Here is an 8,522-nt window from a genome sequence, read left to right as displayed (position 1 = left end):
GAGTCCCCATCCCTGGAGGTATTTAAAAGACGAGTAGATGAGGCACTTAGGGACATGGTTTAGTGGGCATGGTGGTGTTGGGTCGACGGTTGGACTCGATGATCTTAGAGGTCTTTTCCAACCTCAATGATTCTATGATTCTATATGCTTAGCAGCCTAAAAAACCAATACAGGTATAATTTTGAGCAGTGTTTTAATACAGCATAATAATAGTAAAAGTTACTTTATCAAGAAGAAATAGCTATTTACATTATATATTCAACTATGCCCATGAGAATAGTAGTTCTAAAGCTAATTGAATACAAGCTTTCAGCCACAAGATATGCTTCTATGAAAATTACAAAAGGAAACCATTGCATTAGCATCCGGTATGAAAATTAAATGCACAAAGTAGAGGGAGAACCCTGAAGATCCACAGCTGGAAAGGTCGGTCTGCAGCTTTCCCTTTGTTGATACAAAAAGTGCAAAGAACATATATATGATAAAAAGAGCTGCACAATGTCCTCCATAGCTTAAGTAACTAACCAAAAGATATAGGCACATTCTTCATTAAAGAAAGTATGTTAGGGATATTAAATTGCCTGTGCTTTTAAACAGTCATTTCAGTTCAACAGCACAGAGTGTACAACTAAATACAAACCCCGTGGCCAAATATTTTCCCTAAAAACTTAAAAAAGGAAGCAAATCATGCATGCAATTTTATTACACATCTTGAATTTCTACCTATTTTGTATTTGCAGCTAATGCAGATTTTATTTTTATCATTACAGAGAAATATACAGCAAGAAAGATCACAGTTAATATCTGATTTTTATACTATATCATATCATTTCAACGTGAAATTTTGTCCTCTGCTAAGCAACTTAACTGCACATTCATAGATAACCTTCTTCCTTAAACAATTATATTGTACACCAAAACTTGAAAATGTGATACATCAACCATCCCAGCCTCCCCATATACCTAAAGCCTATGTACGAAGATTTAATTCATAGTGACATATGTGTAAAATTAATTTAGCCTGGGTTTTGGGTTGGTTGGTTTGTTTGTTTTCATTTAGCTACTTAAATATGCACTTTGCAGTTCTCTAAAGTGTAAGTTGATATTTGATCTCATTGGCTAAGGATGTTGAACTGGCTTAAACTGCAAATATTGCTAAAATTTAATGTTATCAGGTGATACATGTATTTACATTTTTCTATTCTGAAAATACACTTTTCATGTGGATCAATATTCAAAGGCATTATTTGTCTAATTTAGTTACAAATTCCTCAACCAACTCTTCTATCAACAAACTGTGTTACCACAATGTAATTTGGAATAAGCCCTAAACAATCAAATCAAGTTCTTCATAGAGTTTGGGTATGTAAAAAACTTCAGCGTGGAATGTTACCGATATTTAAGAAAAAAAAAAAATTGAAGTTGCATCTATGATGGAAAAACCTCACCAGATGTTGAGACTAAAATAATTTTTGAGAATTTTAATATCCTACATATAAACATATTTGTTATATAGTTGAATTCTGATTGTTTTATTTGCAAGTAATACTGATTTTACCTTGATAATATGCAGTAAATAGAGGAAAATGAGTATATAAGATCATAGATGACCTCAATTGAATTAAGGTCTGTATATCAGTCAACGGATTCTGCTGACACTATGATATGAACCATGCAAGTGCAATACAAGCAGTTAGTGAAGGTCAACTCAACTGGCAGAGTACAATGCAAACATTGCATTGAATTATCAGTCTATGAGATGCAATGTCTACAATGAACTTCGGCACTAAGCACAGAAAAGCTAAAAGGAAATAGCACTGAAAGTCTATCAAAATCACAAATGAGTTTTCTTCTTTTCCCAATTTAAAAACTACATTGTATTACAAGATGATTATCTGTTGCACACTAAGCAATTTTAGCCTTACTTTCCTTTACCAAATTTCTTAGTGTAATTACAAACATATACAACTAGAATTCTGTTTAAATTGCGAAAGTGAATTATGAACTTATATAATAGTGGAATTTTCAGTTTCAGTACTCTTTTTTCTTATTCAGTTTCAATATCAAATAAATATATGATTTTACAATGTTACTTACATTCAAAACATGAAGTCCAGTCCTGAAGTGTTACAGGATGAATTTATAAAAAAATCCCCATAATTAGTGCCTATACAGATTCTCAAAATCTAACAAGATTTGCATCAAAGTATGAAGTACATATGTGCACAAAACAATTTATACAGATCAGTAACAATGGTGGCTAGATAAAATCCTCTGTTCTGGACACAGCTCTGCCAGACACCAGCCAGGGCTATGACATTTTGTGGGTTTGTGCTGTGGATCTTCACTGTTGCTTCCATAGCTTGTTTTTCTTGCCTAGCTGTACAACCTTTCTAAACTCTTTGAGTACTACAGATGATTTGAATGGTCAGACTGTATTAGTATGCATCCAACAGAAGGAAAAAACCTCTACTACAGTGACCATATTTTGTTTTTGTAACATGCATACAGCTTTCAGACTGTGCTGGGATGAAATGCAGCATGAACTAAAAATATACATGGAACATATGTGGCCATAGGGAACAATATTCTTGGCTGTGCAAAAGGCTTCATTTTCCCCAATTCTTTATCTTGTTTGCCAATTCTGATATTCCTATTAAGCTGATCATTCCTTTAAGTAACAATGTAAAGGAGAAAAAAAAGTTTCAAGTTTCTCTCAGAACTTCTCCTAAGGGGTTGCTATGGCAGGAAAGAAAAATCCTGGTATGTCCAATTCCAAAGGACTACAAAGACTTTCAGCTTCCTAGAGCACCTCATTGTAAACCTTTGCATATATGAACTGGTAAGAATTATTACTGAATGTAATTTCAAAAGCACATGATTCTCCACATATATTAATATGGTATACCTAAATATTTCACCACGTACAAAATATCCGCTACTGTGTAACATCCTCAAAATTTTCAGAACTGTACTTATGAAACTTGTATTCTCAGTACATTAGGATTTTTCCTATAATAAATATATTTAATATTTTTGTGAATGAAGACAGTTTAGACTATGCTGACTTGATCTGTGGCATGAGTTTAAAGATGGAACGTTAATTTCAAATAACGACATTGCACAACCAGAAGTTCAGATGTTTGGTGTACTTTTTCAATGTGATCCTTCCACAGTCATTCAATTTCTTCCAAAACAACAGAATCTTACTGAGATCATTTGGGGATCATGGAGCAAAACCACAATTTCAGTAAATGTTCCATGAAATAATTCCAGCTTTTTAACAAAAATTTTATGAAGAAACTGTTTACAACAAAAGACTTATGCATTGGCTTTTCTCTTACATATTAGGTAACCTAACGACACTTGAGTGACTGCTGCCTTATTCAAGGCCCAGCCGTGCTGAAGCAAATGGAATCTCATAATACACTGAAAAAGTTTATAGTACTTGTTATGCTTTACACATACTACAGTTAATGCTCTTGGAAATAAATTGCCTCATAGATTGATGAAAGTGACAGCCTTTAGCACACCACTGTTTGCACCCAACTGAGGCCATTATCATTCATTACAGGGTATGCTTTTTTCTTTTCTTAGCCAAGTAGCAATAATTTTCTCTAAACAATTAAGGCTTCTATGTAGTTTTTTTACTCTTTAAATTACTTTCAGCATTAAAGGTGTCACAAGATCATTTATCCTCTCTTGAGCAGTACTTACTTCAGTGACAGTTACCGCAGAAGTCACAAGGATGTCTTTTCCTGATCCCCTTCAATCTGACACTTCCTAGAAGGGAGTGAATAACTATTATATTGTCTATATACACAGTGCAGTGTTAGGCACCAATGCTCAAAAGACCTCTGAACTACTTACTTGCAGCCTTGTAGTCTAGTAAATTTGGTGTTGCCATTGTTTGCCACAGACTTGTGGTTTGTTCTCTATTCCTTGCTTCAATAACTTCTAACATTTATTTTGCTTTAGGAATTCAACAGTTAAAAAAGGAACAAATCCCCCAAAAATTCTAAGTGAGAAACAATTTCTAAAACTTTCATGTTATAGAAACACTAGCCTAGGTATTTTTCTTTTCAAGTGAAACAGGACACAGTTTTGAACAATCACTCTACAAACTCAAAATTACAAACAAAAATCTAACATAGCACTAATCAGTCACTGGAATATAATAGGCTTATGGCACAAAACTGTTATGTATGCACTTTTCTATGGCAGTGGAGCCAGAGCTATCAACTGGGTAAAATTTTAGAAAGATAATTTTCCTAGATAACCTCTTCTCTTCCACTGCAATTTTGTGATTTGCATAACTATAACTTTCATATAACACCTTCCATACAGGGAAGTAAATACATCTAAATGTACAAGGCATAAAACTGACTGTATCTACATGAATTTCATATATAATGTTATAAATATAAATATTAATATGCATGCATAAAAATGTTTGTGTTCTTTCTGGATACTAACACAAAATTGTAAAAGTATTTGTGGTATATTATGTTATCACAGAAGAGTCAACACTTAAAATTATATATTATGCACTTGAAAATACTTGTACCTAATTTGTACAAATCCTTGGTTCTTCAATTTATTGATTACTACATTCAAGGGAGCAAGCCAAAGGAAGTATAATAAAGGCTATAGGTTTAAGGAGTGATATAATATGATTTCCTATTTTTTCTGTTTATCTTCACAGTTCACATTATTTTAGCTAGCTGAGCTGCATAACCTTTTTCCAAAGGTCATACAAAGGATGTGCTGACACTGCATAAGGGAAGAGGCCAACTCTCAGTGATGAAAAGCAGGAATAAGATGAAATGATAACAAAGTGGCAACATCACACCAAAGCTCACTAATAATAGTAGAGAAAGACAGTATCTCAGATTAAATATCCCAGTCAGCATGAATAAGCATTTAATGTTCCTGTGACATATCCTAGTGCATATATATATTAAAAAATGCTGTTTCATCATCAAATCATTCCAAAGGTCATTGTTATTGCAACCTGGAATGAAATAGCATTCTTAAAATTATACCTAATATGATAATTATTACTATGACAAGTAATATTTTGCATGAGTAATTTTTCTCTTTGCTATATTTTCTATGTTTTTTCTATTATATATTCAGAGTGTACTGTCTAGAGTGTGTTCTTCCAGTTCTGGACTGTTTCCCACAATGTCTTTTTCATAATAAATAGTTTAGTCCCTTGTTCCTTAAAACATGAAAACTATATGTATATGTTGCAATCTATTCTAAGAAAGCGCTATAAGCAGAGGTATCTTTGAGGAGAGAATAGAAATTACCAGCTGTGGTAATGTGATAGTGTCCATCTTCACACTATCACAATTGCAAAGAGTGAATAAATAATGATAACAAGATACGATTTAATAAAAAAACCTGGAAAATTAGAAGTCTGGTTTCTTTGTGAACATTAAAAGCATTTGTGATACCTGACACTACTCAGTAATATTTATAAAAGGAATAGAATGACAATAAAAGAAGAGGTTCTAGCACTAAAATATAGAACATTACACTTATAAACATAACTGAGTTTCAGACATACTGCAAGCTTATATATTAGTATGAACACAGCTACATCTTGAGTCTCAATTCTTGTGTTCTATACAGCTTTGGACCTCTGGGCTGAGTTCAGAAGTACTAACCCAAGAGCAAGCTAATACGCAATATATTTCCTGACCATATCCCCTGATTGCTTGTGGCATTCCTCTCCATTTCTCGAGCTGAGGCCACCTAGCAATGGCAGTCCATGATTCCAGACCTTTCAAAAAACCTAATTTCTTTCCAGTGCTAGTCACATGATACTTCCACAAGGCTTTATGAAATAATATAGTTATGGATTTGATTTAAGTCAGCAAGCTTGACCCATCCACACTGGAGGTAAGTATGCATCCAGGTAGCACAATCTCTAGGTTTTTCTTCAGCATGCTATGCAGCTCTCCTAAAGTCCATTCCATCACTTTGGGTGCTATGTAACTTTAGGATCTAGTGCGTATGCCTTCTTCAGAACACCTCCCCAACCCAAGGAAAAGCAGTACGTAACACTGAGTACTGGATCCTGAACAAAAATCACAAATTTGGCATAACTGCCTACAGCCATCAAACATAGCAATCTCATTATAAATAATTTCTAAAGATGGATAAGTAGCCTTGCATTTACCATAATGTATACTGATAAAATCGCATAAAAACGTGCTCTCATTTTAGTAGAGCCCCAAACTGTACTCCTACTTGCATAGTGTAGGTACATTTGTCTGTCCATGCTCATAACAGGTGTCTGCTGGAGAATACAGATTATCAGAAAATTCTTGTGTCATGGGTGTTCTGATACACATTCAACAAGCCCAAAAGTGCACAAAAATGCCCTGAACACAGCTGTTTTTTCTTGCATTACTTTTTTTCATTCTCCAAAACAATGAAGTCCTGCATCACTAGCTCCTACCCAGAATCAATCTCTATATGAAACTACTGATGTAGTAGAGACATAACACAGACTGACGTAGAAGATGTATACAGATACAACCAACTCTACAAATACTGCTCATTGAAAAATTATGAAAAACAGCCAGTGAAATTTATGTTCTTAACCGTGGTTGTAGTATACAGAGATTGTATATTATCTGGCAGTAGATATTTAATTAAAAAACAACAGATTTTTCTTTTCTTTAAAGGCTACTCTTCCCATCCATTCCATGCAAAGCCTTTAAGCACTTTCCAGGAGCAGATATAACATCATTCTTTTAAATTATTTGAACTTGTAAATTCTGAAACCTGTACATTTAACAATCCAATATTAATATAAAGTGAGAGACACTTGTATTACTAAAATAGGATATACTGAATGTTCATTAAAAAAGGAATTATAATGCATTCCAAAATGAACTTTTAAGGTTTTTAGTTTAAAAATCATATATATATATTTCTATTTAATTGATTCTAACTTACTTTTTCTAAAAGAATCTATCACAAGATTGACAGAAAAATCATGTAACTGTTTAAAAAGCTAGGTGTATCTTCCTGCATTTAGATTCTAAGTCACAGATGTATCAAAAAGTCATCAAAGATGTAAGAGGTTTTATTTAATGTGTTGTGTCAGTAATATACCTGTTACATTTTGACACTATAAGCTTTAATTATTATAATTTTTAATAAGTTACATATGCCATGCCATGTATCTCCCACCGGTTGGTCTGAGTGCATTAGGACTCGCCTTTTGGCATTTGGGAGACCAAACCTGGGCACACTTCTCCAGATGCAGCCTCACAAGTGCAGAATCAATAAGAAAAATCACTTCCCTTGATCTGTTGGCTACACTCTCCCAAAGCAGACCAGAATGCAGCTAACCACAAAGGTCCACTGCTGACTCACACCTATTGTCCACCAGGATACTCAGGTCTGTTTCTGCAAACCTGTCAGTCCAACCGCAGCCTGTGCTACTGCATAAGGTTATTTAATTCCATGTAACTCATTTCCCATTCATCCTTATCAGACTTCACAATGTTTCTAGCAGTTCATTTCTCCAGCATAATGAGATTGCTTTGAATGTCAGCCTCCCACAGTTTGGTGTCATCTGTCACCATTGTTCCAGTAGTAGTCCATCCCATCTTTCTGGTTGTTGATGAAGGTGTTAAGTAACACTGCTGCAGCAGAGAGCTCTGAGCAATGCCACTAGAAAACAGCCTGTTGGTTGCCACACATCTTGCGGCAACACCTTGTGTAGTTTACCCCACCACTCCATCTCTTTCCCATTTGCCTAAAAGGATACCACAGCTATGGGATACCATGTCAAAAGCCCTGTTCAAGTCAAGACAAATGACATCCATTGCTCCCTCTTCATCCACTGAGCCAATCAACTAATCACAAAATTCAATCAGAGTGGTGAAGCATAATTTGGCCTTTCTGAATCTTTGCTGGCTGTTTCCAGTCATCTTGTCTTTCACATATCTGGAAATGTCTTCCAAGAGAATTTGTGATCATCCTGGGAATCCTTCATGATCTTCCTGGGAACCAAGGTGAGGCTGACCAGCCTGTAACTCTCCAATACTTCTTCCTGCTCTTCATGAGGATGGGCATGACATTTGCCTTTTTCCACACACTGGGAATCTTTCACAGTCAACATGAACTTTCAAAAACAATAAAGTGTGGTCCTGAATCTACAAAATTTGCTTCTGGTGATAGATATGAATATATTTTTACACAACATATTTCCCTTCCTTCTGTATATCAAAAGCTGCATTCATAACGATGGTTAAAAAAAAGCGTACTCAAGACAAATGAGAAGAAAGCTGCTTTAAAAAAATGCTTTTTAAAAGAGTTGCTTTCTTTTTATTACTGTATTAAAGCTGAATCATAGAATCATAGAATCATTAAGGTTGGAAAAGACCTCTAAGATCATCGAGTCCAACCGTCAACCCAACACCACCATGCCCACTAAACCATGTCCCTAAGTGCCTCATCTACTCGTCTTTTAAATACCTCCAGGGATGGGGACT

The sequence above is a fragment of the Aptenodytes forsteri genome, unplaced genomic scaffold, assembly GCF_000699145.1.
Source record: "Aptenodytes forsteri isolate BGI_AS27 unplaced genomic scaffold, ASM69914v1 Scaffold13, whole genome shotgun sequence".
Classification (NCBI taxonomy): domain Eukaryota; kingdom Metazoa; phylum Chordata; class Aves; order Sphenisciformes; family Spheniscidae; genus Aptenodytes; species Aptenodytes forsteri.
This window is presented reverse-complemented; position numbering follows the sequence as displayed.